Source organism: Saccopteryx bilineata, chromosome 7 (genome assembly GCF_036850765.1).
Source record: "Saccopteryx bilineata isolate mSacBil1 chromosome 7, mSacBil1_pri_phased_curated, whole genome shotgun sequence".
Classification (NCBI taxonomy): domain Eukaryota; kingdom Metazoa; phylum Chordata; class Mammalia; order Chiroptera; family Emballonuridae; genus Saccopteryx; species Saccopteryx bilineata.
Window position 1 is genome coordinate 28,356,559 of NC_089496.1, and position 21,391 is coordinate 28,377,949.

A 21,391-nucleotide genomic window follows, 5' to 3' on the forward strand; every position below is an offset into this window, starting at 1 on the left:
TCGAGACTTTTAAAAAGAAAAATTGAAACTCATGATGGGATTTTAAATTCCAATACATTTAGTTTTCAGTCATATTATAGTCCGCTTCATCACTTGCCCATTATTATTTTTGCAAATTTTAACACAGGGACGCACATATTTGTGCCTATACACATCCACTTTGGAGGCCTCTGCTGAGCCATCTGTCCTTGCCGGCTGGAGGTGAACATGCAGGCAGGTGTTTGGCAGGTGCCCCTGGGATTCACACCAACAGGGAAGCGGGAGAAACAGGTTTGTGCAGAAGAGGGTGTTGAACCTGTCAAGCTGTCATAACAAAGGCCTAAGCCAGTCCCTCGGGGAAACTCTGGAACTGGGCTGACTTTTCAGTCTTGTCCTACTGTGGCCCCGGCTGCCTGGCCTTTACACAGCAGTGTTTACCCATCACTGGACCGGGAAATAGACACGATCATAGGCAACCCAGCTCTTTTCAGCTGAGGGGAATTCCCCGAGAGAAACTCAGTTGAGCACCTGCAGCTGCCGACACTCTCAGCAGCTGGGAAATGGGTGCCTCGAAGCTGAAGGGGGGACTGGATCACACCCCACGGTGTCCACTATAAGAGCACTGTAAAAGCGTCACCATGTAAGTTCACCTGTGACTTCTGTCTTTAGGCCTTTATGGTTTTGTTCTCATTTTCACGATTGTCCAGATCTTCCCACTCTCTGCACTCTTTGTACTTTGATTTTCAATACTTACATTTTTTCCAATTTAAAGATTGAAAACAAGACTAAAGCAATACTTGTATGAAAACTACTAAAAAATTACACTGGACAGGTATGCTCTGCTCCAAAAGAGTAATTTTCTGAACCAATTCGGGGTGTGCGCCACCGTTTCCTTAGCCGTTTATTTGTCAGTGGGCACTCAGGTTGCTTCTGTGCCTTGGCTATTGTGAAGAATGCCGCCATGAGCACAGCTTTGCAGATATATCTCTTCCAGAGAGTGATTTCAGTGCCTTCAGACAGACACCCAGCTGTGGGATTACAAGGGCTATGGTTGTTCAGTTCTTAATATTTCGATGACCTGACACTGTTTTCCATAATGGCTGTACCATTTTACATTCCCTCCCATAGTGTATAAGGGTTTCTTTTTCTCCACGTTACCAACATGTTACCTTTTTTTGAGAGTAGCCATTCTACTAGATGTCAGGTGGTATCCGTGGTTTTGATTTATATTCCACTGATGATTAGTGATGTTGAGCACTTTTTCATGTACCTGTTGCCCAATTGTATGTCTTCTTTAGAAATATGTCAGCCCTGGCCGATTAGCTTAGTGGTAGAGCATTGGCCTGGTGTGTGGATGTCCCGGGTTCAATTCCAGGTCAGGGCACACAAGGAGAAGCGACCGTCTGCTTCTCAACCCCTCCTCCTCTTGCTTTTTTCTCTCTTTCTCTCTCTTCCCCTCCTGCAGCCATGGCTCAATTGGAGCAAGTTGTCCTCAGGTGCTGAGGATGGCTAATAGCTATATGGCCTCCATATCAGGCATTAAAAAGGCTCCAGTTGCAACTGAGCAAGGGTCCCAGATGGGCAGAGCATGCCCCCTGGTGGGCATGCCAGGTGGGTCCCGGTTGGGGTGCATGCCAGAGTCCGTCTCTGCTTCCTCTCCTCTCATTGAATAAATAAACAAAACAAAACCCAAAAATCAAAATATGTCTAATCAGGTCTTTGCCCATCTTTTAATTGGATTACAGTATGTGCTTTATTTGCTAAATGAATTGTAAGGCCAATTTCATAGAGAGACTAGAATGGTAGTTTCCAATGTATTGGGAGAGGAGAAAATGGGGTGATGTAGGTAAAAAAGGTACACATTTTCAAATATAAGAAGAATGAGTTCTAAGGATCTAATGTAGAGCATGGTGACTATAGTTAGTAACATATTTTAGACTTGCAAGTTACTGAGACTAGATAGATCTTAAGCATTCTCTCCACACACAAAGAGAACTATTAAATATGGAAGGTGATACATATGCTAATCATTTTACCATCTATGTGTTTATCAAATCATCACATTGTACACTTCAAATATGTATGATTATATTTGTTGATTATTCCTCAATAAAGTTAAAAATAAATCTTATTAGAAAGAAGGAAGGAAGAAAGGAAGGAAGGAAGGGAGGAAGGAAGGAAGGAAGGAAGGAAGGAAAGAGAGAGAGAGAGAAAGAAAGAAAGAAAAAGAGAAAAGAAAGGAATAAAGAAAGGGGGAGAGAAGGAGGGAGGGAGGGGAAAGGAGGAAGGAAGGAAAGAATAGAAAGGCAAGGAAAGGAAAAGGAGGAGGGGGGGAGGGAATGGGAGGGGAGAAAGGAAACTAGAATCTGCCTCTAAAACCAACCTGGCCAAAGAGGAGTGTAGACTGAGATCCAAAAGTGTTGTGTACTTATTATGTGCTGGCTTGACTTTCAACTCTATGTAGACCAAATCTAATACCTATTCTCTATGACAAACAGGATTATTACCCTAATATCTCCATTGGATGCTAACTGGTGTTTAGAGAAATTGATTGGTCCAATAAGTTCTTCTAACTGCACACCAGAATCACCTCAAAAGCTTAAAAAAAAACCCCTTGATGCTCAGGCCTCACTTCCGATCCACTGAATCAGTGAGGTCCAGGCTCTGCCACTTTCCACAGTGTCCTGGATAATTCTGATATCACCCAGATGATGTCTGACAGCCACTGGTTGAAAGTGTATTCTTGCCTCAGAACCCTCAGGGCCCAGACAGACGTCAGTGGCTGTCTCCCAACAGCCATCCCTTGGTTTTTTGTTCACAACAGAAACCCAGTTATGCCAGGGCACTCTGTGCCTAAAGGATAAACACAGTTGTCTCAGTTTTCCACTCTAGTGGCATTATCCCATTGTACTGTCCCAAGTACCTTCCCATCTCCTTGCAGCTAGAGGCTGCCAGTAACAGTTCTGGCCAAAACTATATAAGGAGACTGCCCGAGATGGGGAGTTTCTAGGAGAGACTTGCTTCTGAAAAAAGAAGAGGGTGCACAGGGAGAGCTGTCTGGGGTTACTCCTTGAGCGTGGCAGTGAGAGGACGTGGTACTGAGAGCAGCAGTGATCTGTGGCCATGAGGTGAGACGTCTGGAAAGCTAACGTGCTGAGGAGGTAGGACAGGAAGGAGGCTGGGACGCTGATGACGTCATCGAACTGCACCAACCCTGGAACCATTACTAGGAGACTTACTGTGAGAGATAATTAGATTGTTATTGGGTATTTTGTTACATGCAGCTGAAAGCATTTCAAACTGTACACAGGGTTTAGAATGCAAATCAGAACTTCTGGTAAGGGGCTTGGGTTACTCACATTTTTAACAATGACCTGATTCTTTGTGCACTGAAGTCTAAGTACGCTGGTCACACCTATCCAGAAAATGATGGAGCTGCTTCTAACTGGCCCATGCTTTTTTCATTTTACTGTGCTACAAAGCATATTGTATTCCTCACCTGTTACCATACTTCCGATGGGAATGTTGGTAAATATCAGAAAATAGTAAGAAAGGAAATAACTTGGAGAAAACATGTCAACAAGTATTTTGTTTAAAAAAAAAACACCCCACTCCAATCGAGAGATCCTATTTGCATATGCACTGGGAAGTAATGGGCATATGGGGAGTTGTGCAGGGTGGGAGAGGCAGCCAAGATGGCACTATTTTTCACTTTAATTACAAGGAACCCGCTAAAGGGTAGTAGCTCCCAGGGTCTCAGTGCTCACTATAATCGGTTTATACAACTTTTCATGAATATGTGAATTCCACATATCAGAATATGCCCTAATACTATATGCAGGGACACAATCTTTTTGTCTAAAAGAAACCTTCCAGGCTTCTCATTTTAGAATGTGTTGTATCTTCATCATTACCCCTAGAGTTGGTTCTGCTGTTTCCCATTTGGAAATGATCCCATCCATAGAAAATTGTATGTGAGCTCCCTGAAGAGGGTAGCCTCTCCCTTTTGTTCATTGTCCTATCCATCACCTAGGGCCCAACGCTATAAACACAATGGGAAGTGTCCATCCAATGTCAAATGCAAGATCTCGAGGGACCCAGAAGACAGACAGCTTCTTGGGAACTGGTATTTGCGAGGCAATTGGAACATACCATCAACTCATTCTCTCAGATGGGGCCCAAAACACAGAAAAGCAAAATACTGTTCTAAAGGTCACAGAGTTAAGTAATTCCAGAGCCAACTCTGTATTTCTGTTCTCTTTCTCCCAAGTTCATTCCTCACAATGACCAAATCAATCTTCTTTAAAACCAACATCAAACATATCTTCCCTATGAAGATTACATGGAACAGGAAGGTAATTATTTACCCTCAGCAAATAACATGCTGCCAATTAAAATTTTTAAAAAGTGTACATTGTAGATTCCTCTCATGTAATTAGAACTTAATGTCCTTGAGACAAGGAAACATAACTCTGATATTGTGCAATATGTGCAGTATGTGGGCATTTACTCTGCATTCGCTATGTTAATACCTAGAAGCACAAGGTTTTAGAACTCTTTCTTTCACCTTCCCCTGTTCATAGTCCCTTTCAGTGCTTTACAAAAAGAATCATCATCTTGCTAAATGTACAAAGAAATGTCTGTCTGGTCAGGTTATTTCCTGTCTAATCCTGGGCACATCAGGAATTCTGGTTCACAATAGCTAACAAGAGAAATTGCAGAAATTTCTTTAAAATGTAAATGAGATCAAACTTGGTCAAAAGTTGCTGCTATTTCCCCATTGCCAGTAAGCCTAGATGTTCCCTTCAAGGATATCACTCAGGGGCACCAATGGTCACTCTGGGATCCTTCTTGTTTTAGAGCAAGAAGACCTCTTCCCAGCTCAGACATATGGGCTATGCAGGAACATACTCTGATCCTACACATCGCATTCAAGATATTCCAAATCAGTCAGTACCGTTTAAACTTTTCAGAGCTGGTTTGAGGATAGGAACAAACCGACAAGCAAGCAAACCTTATATAACAAATTAAAATATTTTGAAATGGCTGCTTTTAGTAGCTTCTCTGGTTCCAAAGAATGAAATGGCCTTAAGAACTAAATAATTAAAGCAACAAAATAAACAAACTCACAGACAACAGTATGATGGTTATCAGAGGGGGGCTGGAGGAAGGAGGATGAAGAGGGTAAAAGGTATCAAATATATGTTGACAGAAGGAAACTAGACTTTGAGTGGTGAGCACACAATACAATATATAGAAGATATATTATAGTGTTGTAAAGCAACTGTACCTCACTTTCGTGGGTTTATGTAAAGACACCAAGTCCAGATGAATTTTGAAGGGTTTTATTAAAAGGAGGAAATTTATTGCCTGACCAGGTGGTGGCACAGTGGATAGAGTGTTGAACTGGGACGTGAAGGACCCAGGTTCGAGATCCTGAGGTCGCCAGCTTGAGCGCGGGCTCATCTGGTTTGAGCAAAAAGCTCACCAGCTTGGACTCAAAGTCGCTGGCTTGAGCAAGGGGTTACTCGGTCTGCTGTAGCCCTGCGGTCAAGGAACATATGAGAAAGTCATCAATGAACAACTAAGGTGTCTCAATGAAAAACTGATAATTGATGCTTCTCATCTCTCTCCATTCCTATCTGTCTGTCCCTATTTATTCCTCTCTCTGACTCTCTCTCTCTGTTTCTGTAAAAAAAAAAAAAAAAAAAAAACAGGAGGAAATTTATTAATATGCTGGCTGCATATGACTAACATGGGGCATTGCAGACCCATATCATGCATGCCAAATACATCTCAGAGGCTGGTTATATACCTTTTGACCACATACAGGTTGGGGGGAGCATGACATCATGACACAAGCTTATAACATTTGTTTAGGGGATTCATAAGAACATTAAAATTTTCAAGGTAATACAATGAAAGACATTTACAAATCTTTTAGTGTCTATCTCCACTCCTTTGCCTAGAAATATGTTACTCTCAGGATTCCAGGAAGGGAGGAAGAGCCAAAATAAATGTAGGGTAGTATGTAAATTCTGTCTCTTATTGTAGGAGAGAAGAGGTTCCTCAGACAAGCTTTATTCTATAGTTAAAACTAAATGAGCCATTGTCCTTATAAGTCAGGAAGCTTCTACATTCTTTTCCGTCCCCTCCCCAAGGAAAGGACAGGACAGAAAGCCTGACCTTTCTTCCTAAAATATCAATATTAATTTTGCAACTTTTTGGTACCTTACCACAATAGAATTGTACACCTGAAACTTATATAATGTTATTAACTAATGGCACCCAATACATTTAATTTAAAAAAAAATAATTCTTCTTTTGAAAAAATAAAAATCTGTGTTTCAAGATTCCCCATCAGATGGTTCTTACCTTGGGAAAACTTTAAGCTGGAAAACAAACAGTGAACAAATAAAGGATTCATCAGTTTTCTATAACTGATCCAACATCAAAAGGGCTACTTGACCATGTAGGAGGAAAGAAATTTCTTATAATGAACTGAAGATGTTTTCCTGAATCTGGGATGGTCCCCTGCCAAACACTAGAACTGACATATTTTCTCTGTTAAAGCATAGTTGACAATGCGTTTTTGGAGGCATTTGGGGGGAAATAACAACTTATTACTGTATTTCCCCACTTCCAGTATTGTTCATTCCTCACAGTATGTAGATGGAGACACTGAGTTTCAGGGAACTGGGGGCCCCTTTACTCCTTGATGGAGGGATGTTGTTGGTCAGATAAGTTTGTAAATATGATATATATGTTTGCTTGCTTACAGTTCGCATTGGGTGTGGGGGACAGGCTGTAAGCAGGCAGGGTCCTTATAGCCTAAGGCAGCCTTTCCTGTCCTTTTAATACTAAGATTTTTCCAAAACTAAGCTTCTCCCCACACCCTTGACTGTTGCCTGATGGGGGGTGGTGCACTTTCATGAAGAATCCCATTATGCCTGAGATAAGTGACTTTGTATTAGAGACTTCCTTGTTTGTATATTGGATTAAAGATTTTGATTTCTACACTATAAAATGGGGCAGAGGAGCCCATGCTAGAGGAGAGCAGAGAAATGCCACATGGAGGAGAGGAGAAGCAGCCAAGATGGCAGAATGATGAAGGAGAAGCCAGTTTGTGCAGAATTTGTGCAGAGAGAAGGAGATGGGGAACAGAGGTGAATAAGGCTGGTGAGGTACAAACCTTTGATTCTAGGAAACTTGGATAAATCAGTGGCTTTGGGAGCCCTGAATGGAAAGGGAAGTGTTTTCCCCTTTCTTGTGTGTATTTCTTGCCTGCAAGGTGCAAGCTAGGATTAAAGCTAATGACCCACCAGTTTTTGGCTCTGTTGTTCATTACCGTCTGTCTGAATCAAATGCGAACCAGCATGGGCCAGGTGGCTGTGATGGTGGCCGTGGCTACTGGCTTTACAGATGTGCTTCATGACGACATTGTTGCTGGCCTCTTTACTACCCAGTGGCCCCTGTGGTGTTTCCTTTCTGGTCTGTTTCATTGTCTTTGTACCCTCCACAAGTCCTTCTTTATCTCTAATTGTCCCAGTCTTCCCAGTCTCTCCGGCTCAGTTCAAATGGCCCTGTGGAAATTTTACCCCTCCTTTCTGTACCTCTCATGGCATTGTTAGAACCATTTAGTATAAGCCTCATTTCTTTTAATAGCTAGATTGGCAACTCTAAGAAGGCTGGGATGTAGTCTGTATCTTTGCATTTCCTACCATGGCCAGGACAAGGCCTTGAACCTATGATATAATCATAAATGTTGGTTGTCTGAATAGTTATCTGACCCAAACTGTTCAGAACAGTCTTGCCCCTATAGGAAGTATCCCCTAACTATGTGGCCCTAGAGATACAAAATGAACCAGAACTGCAGTAGGTTGGGCAAAGCTGCCTCCAGGCAGTGACCTTGCTTAGTTATGAGCAGCTTCCACCTACCAGCTGCCTCACCCCACCCCACCCATGCCCTTGTTAGCTTCCTTTTCTTAAAGATGGGAAATGGCTGATATAGGCTTTCATCCACTGTTTGAGCTTTACATTTTATTTACAATGAGTGAGGTTCTAGCTACAGGAAAAGATAAGATTAACTCACTTTTTGAATGAATGTATTTACTAAGTACTGATTATAGGCCAGCACTGCCTGGAGACTGAGCCGTCAGGAAGCTTAGAATAAAGGGCATACAAGCAGAAGGGTAACATGAGACCCGTTTCCGTATTGGATTAAAACTATTCTTTTCAGGGTTGTGTGTTCTTTAAACCTGAACTTTAAGCAGGCCTGGATCTGTACTCTTGGCCCAGCTAGGAAAAGGGCTTGAGGCATACACAGAACAGGCCAGAGTTCAAGAACTGCCAAGAACCTAGAAAAAGATACTGGTAATCTTCCAAGGAAGATTTCCTAGAATTATGGAGTTATTTTTTGATGGACAAGTGTAAAAGTTTTGTTTAAATATAAATTAATGGTGGAGGAAAGGCGGAAACCTCAGTGACAGCTACAACCGGCCAGTGCCGGCAACACCCATACCTGAACGCCTGAGACAGCGGCAGAGGGAGTGGTGGGCTTGCAGACAGACCACCTACGGAACACAGAGGCCACACCCATTGGACTCCAGTGGCCACATCCTTCTTATATACAGACAAAATGGGGAGACAGAAATGCAACCCAAATGAATCAAGAGAAATCACTAGGAAAAAACTTGAATGAGTCAGATATAACCAAATTACCAGATACAGAGTTTAAAATAATGATTGTTAGGATGCTCAAAGATCTTAGAACAATAGATGGTCATAACAAACAACTAAATAAAGAGATAGCAAGTATAAAAAAGGACATTGAAATAATAAAAAAGAATCAGTCAGAAATGACAATACAATATCAGAAATGAACACCACAATGAAAGGAATTAAAAGCAGGATGGATGAAGCTGAAGATCAGATCAGCGAGTTAGAGGACAAGAGAAACAAAGTCACGGAAGCAGAGCAGCAAAAGAAAAGAGAATTCAAAAGTCTGAGGAAACTCTAAGAGAGCTCTGTGACAACATGAAGAGAAATAACAACTGCATGACAGGGGTTCCTGAAGAAGAAGACAAAGAACAAGGGATAGAGACTTTGTTCAATCAAATAATAGCTGTAAACTTCCCTAAATTGATGCAGGGAAAAGTCATACAAGTTCAAGAAGCACTGAAAGTTCCATTAAAGAGAAACCTAAAGAAATCTACACCAAGACACATCATAACGAAAATACCAAAGCTAAAAGATAAAGAGAAAATATTAAGAGCTGCTAGAGAAAAAAAGTCTACCAACCTACAAAGGAGCCCCCATAAAGATGACATCCAACTTCTCAACAGAAACACTTGAGTCCAGAAGGGAATGGCAAGAAATATTTAAAGTAATACAGAACAAGAACCTACACCAAGACTATTTTATCCAGCAAGGATATCATTTAAAATTGAAGGAGAAATAAAAAGCTTCCCAGACAAAAAAACAAAAACAAAAAACAACTCAAGAAATTCATTACAACCAAACCAATGCTGCAAGAAATGTTAAGGGGCCTGTTGTAAACAGATCACAGGGGGAAAGAATATAGCAAAAAAGGAATACAGCTTTAAAGAATAAAATGGCAATAAACAACTACATATCAATAACCTTAAATGTAAATGGATAAAATGATCCAATCAAAAGACATAGGGTAGCTGCATGGATAAGAAAACAGGACCCATACATATGCTGTCTATAAGAGACACACCTTAAAACAAAAGATGCACACAGACTGAAGGTAAAAGGATGGAAAAAAATATTTCACGCAAATGAAAATGAAAAAAGAGCTGGGGTAGCAATACTTATATCAGACAAAATGGACTTTAAAACAAAGGCTATAGTAAGAGATAAAGAAGGCCACTACATAATAAAGGGAACAATCCAATAGGAGGATATAACCATTATAAATATCTACGCACCTAATATAGGAGCACCTAAATATATAAAGCAGACTTTGATGGATTTAAAGGGCGAGATCAACAGCAATACTATAATAGCAGGGAATTTCAATACCCCACTAACATCACTAGATAGATCCTCAAGAAAGAAAATTAACAAAGAAATAGCAGACTTAAAGACACACTAGATTAACTCAATTTAATAGATATCTTCAGAATCTTTCACCCTAAAGCAGCAGAATATACATTCTTTTCAAGTGCTCATGGTACATTTTCTAGGATAGACCACATGTTAGGGCACAAAAGCAGTCTCAACAAATTTAAGAAGATTGAAATAATATCAAGCATTTTCTCTGATCACAATGGCATGAAATTAGAAATCAACCACAAGAGGAAAACTGAAAAATGCTCAAACACTTGGAAACTAAATGGCATGTTATTAAATAACAAATGGGTTACCAATGAGATCAAAGAAGAAATAAAAAAATTCCTAGAAACAAATGATAATGAGTATACAACAACTCAAAATTTATGGGACACAGCAAAAGCAGTACTGAGAGGGAAGTTCATAGCATTACAAGCATACCTTAAGAAGCTAGAAAAAGCTCAAATAAACATACCTGCATCTAAAAGAACTAGAAAAAGAACAGCAAGTAAAGCCCAGAGGTAGTAGAAGGAAGAAAATAATAAAGGTCAGAGCAGAAATAAATGACATAGTAGCTAAAGAAACAATACAGAGGATCAATGAAACAAGGAGCTGGTTCTTTGAAAAAGTAAACAAGATTGATGAACCTTTAACTAGACTCACCAGGAAAAAAAAGAGAGAGGACTCAAATAAATAAAATTAGAAATGAGAGTGGAGAAATAACAACTGATACAACAGAAATACAAAGGATTGTAAGAAAATACTATGAAAAACTGTATGCCAAAAAATTAGACAACCTAGATAAAATGGACAAATCCCTTGAAACATAATATTTTAAAAATCAATCAGGAAGAATCAGAAAAACCTAAACAGACCAATTATAACAAATGAGATCAAAACAGTTATCAAAAAACTCCCAACAAACAAAAGCCCAGGGTCCAATGGCTTCACAAGTGAATTCTACCAAATAATCAAAGAAGAACTCCTATCCTTCTCAAGCTATCTCAAAAAATCAAGAGCAAGGAAGACTTCCAAGCTCCTTTTATGAGGTGAGCATAATTCTGATTCAAAACTAGGCAAAGACAACACAAAGAAAGAAAATTATAGGCCAATATCCCTGATGAATTTAGATGCTAAAATCCTCAACAAACTATTAGCCAACTGGATCCAGCAATATATGAAAAAAATTATACACCATGATCAAGTGAGATTTATTTTGGGGAGACAAGGCTGGTACAATAAATATGTTGGTACATATCAGGCGGGTACAAATCAATCAATGTGATTCATCACGTAAACAAAAAGAAGAAGAAAAACCACATAATAATTTTAATAGATGCAGAAAAAGCACTCGATAAAATTCAGCACCCATTCATGATCAAAACTCTCAACAAAGTGGGAATACAGGGAACATACCTCAACATGATAAAGGTCATCTATGACAAACCCACAACTGACATCATACTCAATGGGCAAAAATTAAAAGCAGTCCCCTTAAGATCAGGAACAAAGCAGGGGTGTCCCCTTTCACCACTCTTATTCAACATTGTCCTGGAAGTATTAGCCACAGCAACCGGACAAGAAGAAGAAATAAAAGGCATCCAAATTAAAAAAGAAGAAATAAAACTATCATTATTTGCAGATGATATGATAGAAAACCCTAAAGTCTCAGTCAAAAAACAACTCGACCTGATAAATGAATTCAGCAAGGTGACAGGGAATAAAATTAATACACAGAAATCAGAGGCATTTTTATACACCAACAATGAACAGTCAGAAAGAGAAATTAAGGAAACAATCCCTTTAAATATTGCAACCAAAAAAATGAAGTACCTAGGAGTAAATTTAACCAAGGAGATTAAAGACTTGTACTCGAAAAATTGTAAAACATTGATAAAAGAAATCGAGGAAGAAACAAACAAGTGGAAGCATATACCATGCTCATGGTTAGGAAGAATAAACATTATTAAAATGTCTATATTACCCAGAGCAATTTATAAATTCAATGCAATACCAATTAAAATACCAATGACATACTTCAAAGATATAGAACACATATTCCAAAATTTTATATGGAACCATAAAAGAACATGAATAGCCTCAGCAACCTTGAAAAGGAAGAATAAAGTGGGAGGTATCACACTTCCTGATATCAAGTTATACTACAAGGTCATTGTACTCAAAACAGCTTGATACTGGCATAAGAACAAGCATATAGATCAATGGAACAGAACAGAGAACCCAGAAATAAACCCCCACTTTTATGGACAACTGATATTTGACAAAGGAGGTAAGAGCATACAATGGAGTAAAGACAGCCTCTTTAACAAATGGTGTTGGGAAAATTGGACAGCTACCTGCAAAAAATGAAATTAGACCACCAACTTATACCATTCACAAAAATAAATTCAAAATGGATAAAAGACTTAAATGTAAGCCGTGAAACCATAAGCATCTTAGAAGAAAACATAGGCAGTAAGCTCTCCAACATCTCTCACAGAAATATATTTGCTGATTTATCTCCAAAGGCAAGTGAAATAAAAGTCAGGATAAACAAATGGGACTATATCAAACTAAAAAGCTTTAGCACAGCTAAAGACAATAAGAACAGAATAATAAGACAAACCATACAATGGGAGAACATATTCGACAATACGTCTGATAAGGTGTTAATAAACAAAATTTATAAAGAACTTGTAAAACTCAACATCAGGAAGATAAACAATCCAATCAAAAAATGGGCAAAAGATATGAATAAACATTTCTCCAAAGAGGACATATAGATAGCCAATAGGCATATGAAAAAAAGCTCAATATTCCCAATCATTAGAGAAATGCAAATTACAACCACAATGAGATATCACCTCACACCAGTCAGAATGGCGCTTATCAACAAAACAACACAGAGTTAAGTGCTGGCGAGGATGTGGAGAAAAGGGAACCCTCCTGCACTGTTGGTGGGAATGCAGACTGGTGCAGTCACTGTGGAGAACAGTATGGAGATTCCTCAAAAAATTAAAAATTGAACTGCCTTTTGACCCAGCTATCCCAATTTTAGGACCCCAAGAACACCATAGCATTGTTTCAAAAGGAGAAATGCACTCTCATGTTTATGGCAGCATTGTTCACAATAGCGAAGATCTGGAAACAGCCCAAGTGTCCATCAGTGGACAAATAGATTAAAAAGTAGTGGTACATATACATAATGGAATACTATAGGGCCATGAAAAAGAAGGAAATCTTACCTTTTGTGACAACATGGAAGGACATGGTAACTATTATGTTGTGAAATAAGCCAGGCAGAAAAAGAAAAATATCATACGACCTCACTCATTTGAGGAATCCAATGAACAATGTGAAATGAGAAACAGAATTGAGACAGAGGAGAGATGAAAGGGACCAGAGGAAAAGAGGACAGAGGGAAAGTGGATGATGGGACGGGATAAACCTGAAGGGAAGGAGGGAGGGTGTTTTAGCTAAAAGGCTTGGGAACTTCTAGTGAACTTGAATAGCATATCCTACAAATGGCAAAGACAGCAAATGAAGATTATGTGACTTTTAGAACTTCTCACTTTTATACATCAAAAACGGTCTAGGAGGCCCTGGCCAGGTAGCTCAGTTGACTAGAGCATCATCACGATATACCAAGCTTGTATGACTGGGGTTTGATCCCCAGTCAGCGCACATACAAAAGTCAACCCATGGGCCTGTCCAGGCGGTGGCGCAGAAGATAGAGCATTGGATTGGGATGCAGAGGACCCAGGTTCGAGACCCGAGGTCGCCAGCTTGAGCGCAGGCTTATCTGTCTTGAGCAAAAAGCTCACCAGCTTGGACTAAAGGTCGCTGGCTCCAGCAAGGGATTATTACTCTGTCTGCTGAAGGCCCACGGTCAAGGCACATATGAGAAAGCAATCAATGAACAACTAAGGTGTCGCAACGAAAAACTGATGATTGATGCTTCTCATCTCTCTCCATTCCTGTCTGTCTATCCCTCTCTCTGACTTCTCTCTGTCCCTGTAAAAAAATAATAATAAAAAAAAGAATTCATGAGTGTATAAATGAAGTGGGACAATAAATTGATGCTTCTATCTCCCTTCCTCTCTCTCTAAAATTAACTGAAAGAAGGTCTAGAAACTGATGTCTTATAGTTATTTCCTAGTAAAATGACCTTATTTCTTGAATATCTTTGAATAAAAACTATAGGCAAAGACTATTATTATGTTTTTATATGGCTATACAATACCTTTCTGTGCTTTTATTAATTCAATATGCTAATAAGAAATAATTATCTTTGATTTTATAGTTATTACTACCAAGAAAGTATTTTTCTCCTCCAGGAGTTTTCAAGAACATACTTTGAGAACAAAAGATGCCAGTGGCCCTGAAGTTCAAGACCAGGGCTCAATACCCAGACTGTCAGCACAACCTTTCACACATATGGTGCTTGTGTTCCGAGAGCAGGAACTCAATCAATGCAGAGCCCACTGCCCTGATCTAAATGTAACTGAAACCTAATGAAGGCATCCATTTGCCTGTCATTTTAAACTATGCCTTCTAGGATTTGATAGAACATTATGCATATTAAAGAACAATGCGAAAAGCTGGCGCGTTACATAATCACTGTTGCTCAAATCAAACAAATGTAATCTCTCTGTCTAAATTGTAAGAGTACATGTTGAATATAAAATTATAAGTAGGCATTCTCATCATAAGCTGTTGGATCTGGAAGGCTCAGCACGTCTGTGTCCAGGGTGTTAGCTCAGTGTCATTTCACCTGCGCTCCAGTGATCTTCCAGTTGACACCCCTGTGCGTCCCTTTGCCAAGGATGGCTTCTTGCCCTCCTTCATGGGTAATTTGACTTGTTTCAGAATGCTGGCTCCCACACCCAGCATCTCAGCCTATCCCTCTCCTTTACTATTTCTTCTGTCCAGTTATTACATGTTTTCACATTCCAACAGGGCACCAAGTCCAGTTTCACCGTCTCTCATGAGAAGTTGCAGGTGGTGTGGAAAATCCTTACGTGTATATAGCATTTTATTAAAGTGTACATTTGTTAGAGTTGTGCAGCTAGAGAGATGGTCTGAATTCAAAGTCAGTCTCGCCGCCAAAACACAGCCTGCATCCCCCTAGAAGGAAGTCTGTCTCAAACAGTGGCAGCCTCAGGCCCCACGCTGCCGGACTGGGCTGTGAGCTTGCTCTGGGGAGCAAAGTTGTTTGGAATGCTCCCAGACTGCCCGAGCTGCTGTCGGTGGCTGCGAGGTGCTTGTATGCTGACTTTACATCTTTATTTCGGAATGCATCTGGCTGTCCGCTTCAGCATCTGAGCCACCCACCCCTTCCTGCGCCCAGCGAGTGCTCCCAGTAGATTCAGAACTCAAGGTATGTGCTCTCTCTTCACAATCTCATCAGTACATCCGCAAAGCACTGCAGCCTGATCGGAAGTGCTGCAAAGGCAGACATTCTCCAGTCTCCACGCTGCCTCTCCTGCCAGAGTCTGAGACTCTCCTCTTCCTTCCTGGTTTCACTAAGACTCTGCCTCTTTGGCGGAGTAATGTACCTTTGAGTCACCCGAGCTCATGCCTTTCAATCAATAACCAAAGACCTACCTGAGTGCCGCCCCCCATTGTCAGCAAGCTCACACCAATATTGTAGGTGTAAAATTTTACAGATAAAAAAAAAAAAGTCCGATTCTTAGCTGATGTTTAATGAGAGGCTTAGAAGAGGGTAAACGGGAAAGTATCTCTGGAAATGTTTTGGCTAACAAAGGGGTTTTGAACCAGGAGCGGCTTTTGTTAGCGATGCTCAGAAAAAGATGGGGACAGAGGAATTGGCATGGACAGAAGGCCGAGAGAGCTGACAGGAAAGTGACAGAGGCTTCTGCAGTGGCAGGAATACTGGAAAGATGAGAGAAGGTAATTGAAAGGAACCGAGGGCCTAAGAACCGAAGCCTGAGGAAGCCTATGAATAGAGATCCAAGAGCTGAGAAAACGGGGAGTAGGTGGTAGAAGTTAACAGCCATAGCTACACATTCAGGACGATATTTGTAGCAAATACAGGTAACTATCTACTGGATTCCATTTCCCCCTCCTTCCAGACTAATGAAATGCTCGTTCGTTTAGGGCAGAGAATACCATCATGTGAAAAATCCTCGCCTGCCTTGATTCCCTCTCAGCTAAGGGTGTGATGTCACACCAACCAAAGAGATGTTAGGTGAATATCCCCTCCTTCCAGTCAACAGCCTCCAGAAGAAAAAAATGTTGCTCTTCGGCTTGCTCTTTCTCCTTCCTGCCTTGTGAGGGTGTTGCTGCTGCAGAGGCCCCGGTCATCTTATAACCGCCAGCAAGGAAATCACGTGACTAAGGACAGGAGGAGCCGAGTTGGAAGGTCCATGGATTCTGATGGAAAAGCCTTGAGCAGCTGTACTTCTTTGTTTTTTTGAAGCAGAGTGCTTTTTTTTTAAAGATACGTTTAGATTTAAGCATTTTAAAAAATTGATTGGTTATGGAGAGAGAGGAAGAGGGAGAGAGAGAGAGAGAGAAGCATCTGTTTGTTGTGCCACTTATGTATGCATTCATTGGTTGATTCTTGTATGTGCCATGACCCGGGATCAAACCCACAACCTTGGCGTACGGGGACAACGCTCTAACCAAATGAGCTACCCAGTCAGGGCACAGAGTACATTTCTAACAGATAGAGTATACGGTACATTTAAGAAGAGACCCACCCAGCCCTGGCTGGGTAGCTCAGTTGGTTAGAGTGTTGTCCCCCCCCATACAGTAACATTGTGGGGTTTGATCCTCAGCCAGGGCACATACAAGAATCAACCAATGAATGTATAAATAAGTGGAACAACAAATGGATGTTTCTCTCCTTCCCTTTCTCTTATTAAAATAAATTTTTTAAAAAAGAAGAGACCACCAGATGAAAAGAAAAAAGACATTCCTTTTGAAGACACATCTATAACAAAATAAAACCAATTAGACCTCTCTAATGCTGACATGTTGAGAGAGGGATAGCCAATTAAATTTCCAGTGAACAAAGAATGGTAAATGTAACTTAATTGTACATTACTCACATTATTCATGTAAAATGAGTAAGACAATATGGATATTATTTCTATCTCAAGTTCTTTGTTGATGTTTCAGTAAACTTAGGAACAAAGGTGTTTTTCTAAGTGTACATACAACCTTAGTCTGCTGAAGTTTCCTCTCTTTTCTGTGTAAGGTTTAAGTAGTGCTTCCTGGGGTGTTTTTGAGGGACCTAAGTCTATATGGGGAAGAATTACTGTGTCATAATCCTTTAGGACTTTAAGCCCAGGGATCTACACATCCCAGAAATCATAGTCTAATAGGCAGTGGTTCCCTTTTTCTTGCAGCAATTGGAGTTTGGGTGTAACCTCTCAGAAACGAAGTTATTAGCTGGATAAGAAACAAACACCTCCAACTTGCTATTCACCCCAAGGGTTCCTTGAATTCTTTGTTGTCCTTGAATTTCTTTGTATAACCTAATGATATACACCCAGGATGAGTTATGGAGAATTATTGTAATTACAGACTCCTGAGAATCTAAGAATGGGATGGCAGCCCAGTAGTTCTGATCCCTGAATCATACTATTTCATCAGTCATCCTACCTTAGGTAAACATAGCATTAATTTTGATAATGTGACAAGTGTGAACATAGGACACATTTCTAAGTGACTTACTTTAGGAGATTTGAGTATGTATCTGTCAACACTAATATACTAATATATATAGTAAAAAGAATTTTCCTCTAAAATTTGGACAACATATTGAAAAAGTGATGTTTCTGTCTTTGAAAAAAAAAAGCAAATATATTTAAAGTATATGCATAATGTATAAGTGGATAAAATTAATATAGCAGTTCTTTTAAGATATCTATTTTAAGGTTATTTTAGTTTCACATTCAGAAATGTATTAGGTCAACTTAAGTACCGTTTGTTACATAAGAAGTACCAACACCTTTGTTACTCGGCTTGGAAGAAAGAACATGGATCAAATGTCAGTTATACCTTAAATAAAATAAGTATTTCCTTCCATTATAATATATATAGTTGAAATTTAAGAAAGAAAATGGGCCAGATGGGGAGATGATGTGTTCCAAATGGCAGTGTAGTTCCAAGGAGACCTTTTGGTTTTTTTTTATTCCAAGAGTTGGCTCAATACTTCATTATGCAGAAAGTGTGTTTGATCAGGCAAGACCTTCAAATGTGAGCTCCTCTGTGGTCAGGGAAATGCTAATGCCTGTCTGACAGCTTGTCACAGACATTGGAGTTCTTCCTAGCATCCCTGGCCAGTTTTCCTCCTCTTTGGCGGTTGATGAGGTGCTGAATGCCAGCAGGCACCAGAGCCACTGTCTGGGGGGGACCCATTTCCAGCAAGCCTTCTTGTACTGTCATCTCTGTGTTGCATCTCTATTCCAGGCCCTTCTAGAATTTATAGCCCTATGATTTTTGATTTGCATTTGTGTGTTACATTGCTTTACCTGACTTGTCTTCTCCTTTGTGAATCTATGTCTGATCCCTCTAGGACATGAGAATGCCTGGAGGGTCTGATTCCCTTTGACACAAAGGAGCTCACCAGAGGCCATGCCTTTGATTTAGTTTATAGCTCTTTATGACAGTGTTTCTGTCTCAAACTCGTTGGCAGACTAGCAAATGAGCTGAATTACTGAGTCAGAAAGAGAAGAAATGGAATGGGAAGAATCGAGACCCAAGATAAGCCACAATACCTGTCCCCTGAAGAGGGGGAGGGTGGAGGGTGCCAGACAGGAGTCCTTTGTCTCTTAGGTGTTACCATCTATTAGGGACCACTACCCAGAGCTGGTCAGCAACTAACATCAACCGCTTGTATTATTAGTTTTACCTTAAGGTAAAAGTATCTTGTATGCAAATAGTAAAGATGCTAATAATGACATATGATGCCTAAACAACATTGTCAGGTGGTAATAACACATTAGCATAGTGACAGGAAAGCACTTCACAAATGTCCCATCTCAAGCGTGTTCCAGTAGGTTCATGCCCAAGTGCAGGGACTGGTGGCTTTCACTTCTACTCCGCCACCCTCCTTGGGTTATCTAGGCTCAAATCTCAGAGAGTTGGTTATTCTGGTCTTTTTTTTTTTTTTTTTTTTGTATTTTTCTGAAGCTGGAAATGGGGAGAGACAGTCAGACAGACTCCCGCATGCGTCCGACCGGGATCCACCCGGCACGCCCACCAGGGGCAACGCTCTGCCCACCAGGGGGCGATTCTCTGCCCCTCCGGGGCATTGCTCTGTCACAACCAGAGCCACTCTAGCGCCTGGGGCAGAGGCCAAGAAGCCATCCCCAGCGCCCGGGCCATCTTTGCTCCAATGGAGCCTTGGCTGCAGGAGGGGAAGAGAGAGACAGAGAGGAAGGAGGGGGGGGTGGAGAAGCAAATGGGCGCTTCTATGTGCCCTGGCCGGGAATCGAACCCCGGGTCCCCCGCATGCCAGGCCAGCGCTCTACCGCTGAGCCAACCTGCCAGGGCCTATTCTGGTCTTTTAAAAGGGCAGTTGTACATAGAATAGTTCCAGTAGGGCTGAGGGATGTCTTGGGACATGATGGGCAGGCATCACCCCTTCAGGGCCTATAGGCATAGTACAGTCTGCTGTGCATGGGAAGGAGGACGGACACTGTTCTTTCTCAGCACATGTATGTGTGTTGGGCACTAGAGTGGTGAGTGTGTTGAGAGTCATGTATTGCAGGCATGACAGCTGGTGCAGTGAAGAGTGTATATACAAGTGAACACTGGGAGGGGCACATACAACAGCTGAGGGCTGTAGCCAACCAAGGGTTAAGCAGGTGATATGGTTGTGCCAGGAAGTCCATCAAAATGGAAAGTAGGGAGTGAAACCTCAGGCCTTGGGTCTTGGTTAAATCCTAAACACTGCTCGCTGTGCTTCTGTTGTTGACAACACATAAAGGGGGCCGAAAATGAGACATGAGGATGAATAAGATGAGTGAGAACAGTGTGGAGTCAAGACTGAGTGGCTTGTGTCATCCCAACAGTCCTATATAGGCAGCTCATGTGGATGGGAGGCCAAGGACATGCAAACATGTAAGATGGTGCATACGTGGGTCAAGGACACCGGAGTGACCGGTGCTACAGGGGTGTTAGCTTTTACTCTTTGGAATGTTTATTCTCCCCACCTCACCCCACTCTAGAGTATGAGCTCCTCAAGCTGATCATTTCCTGCAGCTCCTGGAATAACCTGGCACATAGCAGGTGAGCATTAAGTATTTGTTGAATGTGTGATTAAACTGGCTGGTATTTCTCACTCATTACTGGAATAGGTGAAAAGCCAGCCAGTCTAGAAAACTATTTTTAAAAATTTTTTTAAAGGTCTTATTTATTGATTTTACAGAGAAGGGGCAGATAGCAAGAAATATCAACTCATATTTGCTTCAGTTTAGTTGTTCATTGCTTGCTTGTTGCTTGTCGTAAAAGGCTTGACCAAACAAACCTGGGGTTTTGAACCAGTGACCTCAGTGTTCCAGGTCAACATCTAAGCACTGTGCTACCACAGGCCAGCCTACAAAACCCATTCTTGATTTAGAAGAAATAAGAAGCTAGGCATTCCAGTAACAGCAGAGAACCTGTTACATTTTTTTCTCTTCTCTTCCTTTCCCTGTCCCCAACACAACCCCACTCCCCTGACCTGCAGAAGATCTGTTCTGTTCATGCTGATTCCTAACACCAGTCCCCAACATGACCTCCCCCTCCCACTCTGCCTCAACTCTGTTATACCACATGATGAAGCCTCACTCTGCTCCTCCCTGCAGGGAGCTCAGTGCCGCTGAGTGTACTGGCAACTGAGAGCAATTCTTCCCAGTGCAGATGAAGCCTAGATCAAAAGTGGAGACGTGGGCTAGAGGTGGATGAGGCCTTCCTGGAGGACACATTCTTACTGACTTGCATCCATTATTAAAACTACAAACCAATGCCTTGACTTGGTGCACAGCTGCATTCAGCATAGCTTCAGAATGACTTTGTGCAGTAACGCTCAGTTTCCCCCCCCGGGCAGATGTAGTTTTGCACACCATCTGGTTCTGTAGGATTCATTACTGTACTTGTGCAGGTCTCCTTTATTCAACTCATAACGGGGAACCTTAACTGCTAGCTCACACCCTCTTTGAAATTAGGCAGAGATAAATAACTCACTATAGACAGCTTTATCCAAAAAAAGAACTAGTGTATATGGAGAATACACAATATATATGCCTGTGTATTCCTGAGGTCTGTTAGGTAATATGGAACTCTTTCAAAATGTGGAAAGAGTTTAATAACATCACAA

General features: G+C 41.0%; 1 long non-coding RNA gene across 1 annotated transcript in view; it reads left to right on the top strand.

Moving 5' to 3' along the window:
- Window positions 1-430: 430 nt before the first annotated feature.
- The window catches only part of LOC136310997 (uncharacterized), a 77,179-nt gene continuing 56,218 nt past the window's right edge, over window positions 431-21,391 (top strand). The window contains exon 1 of the long non-coding RNA XR_010726648.1: window positions 431-619. This is a non-coding gene — a long non-coding RNA (uncharacterized lncRNA). The remainder of the gene's footprint in view (window positions 620-21,391) is intronic.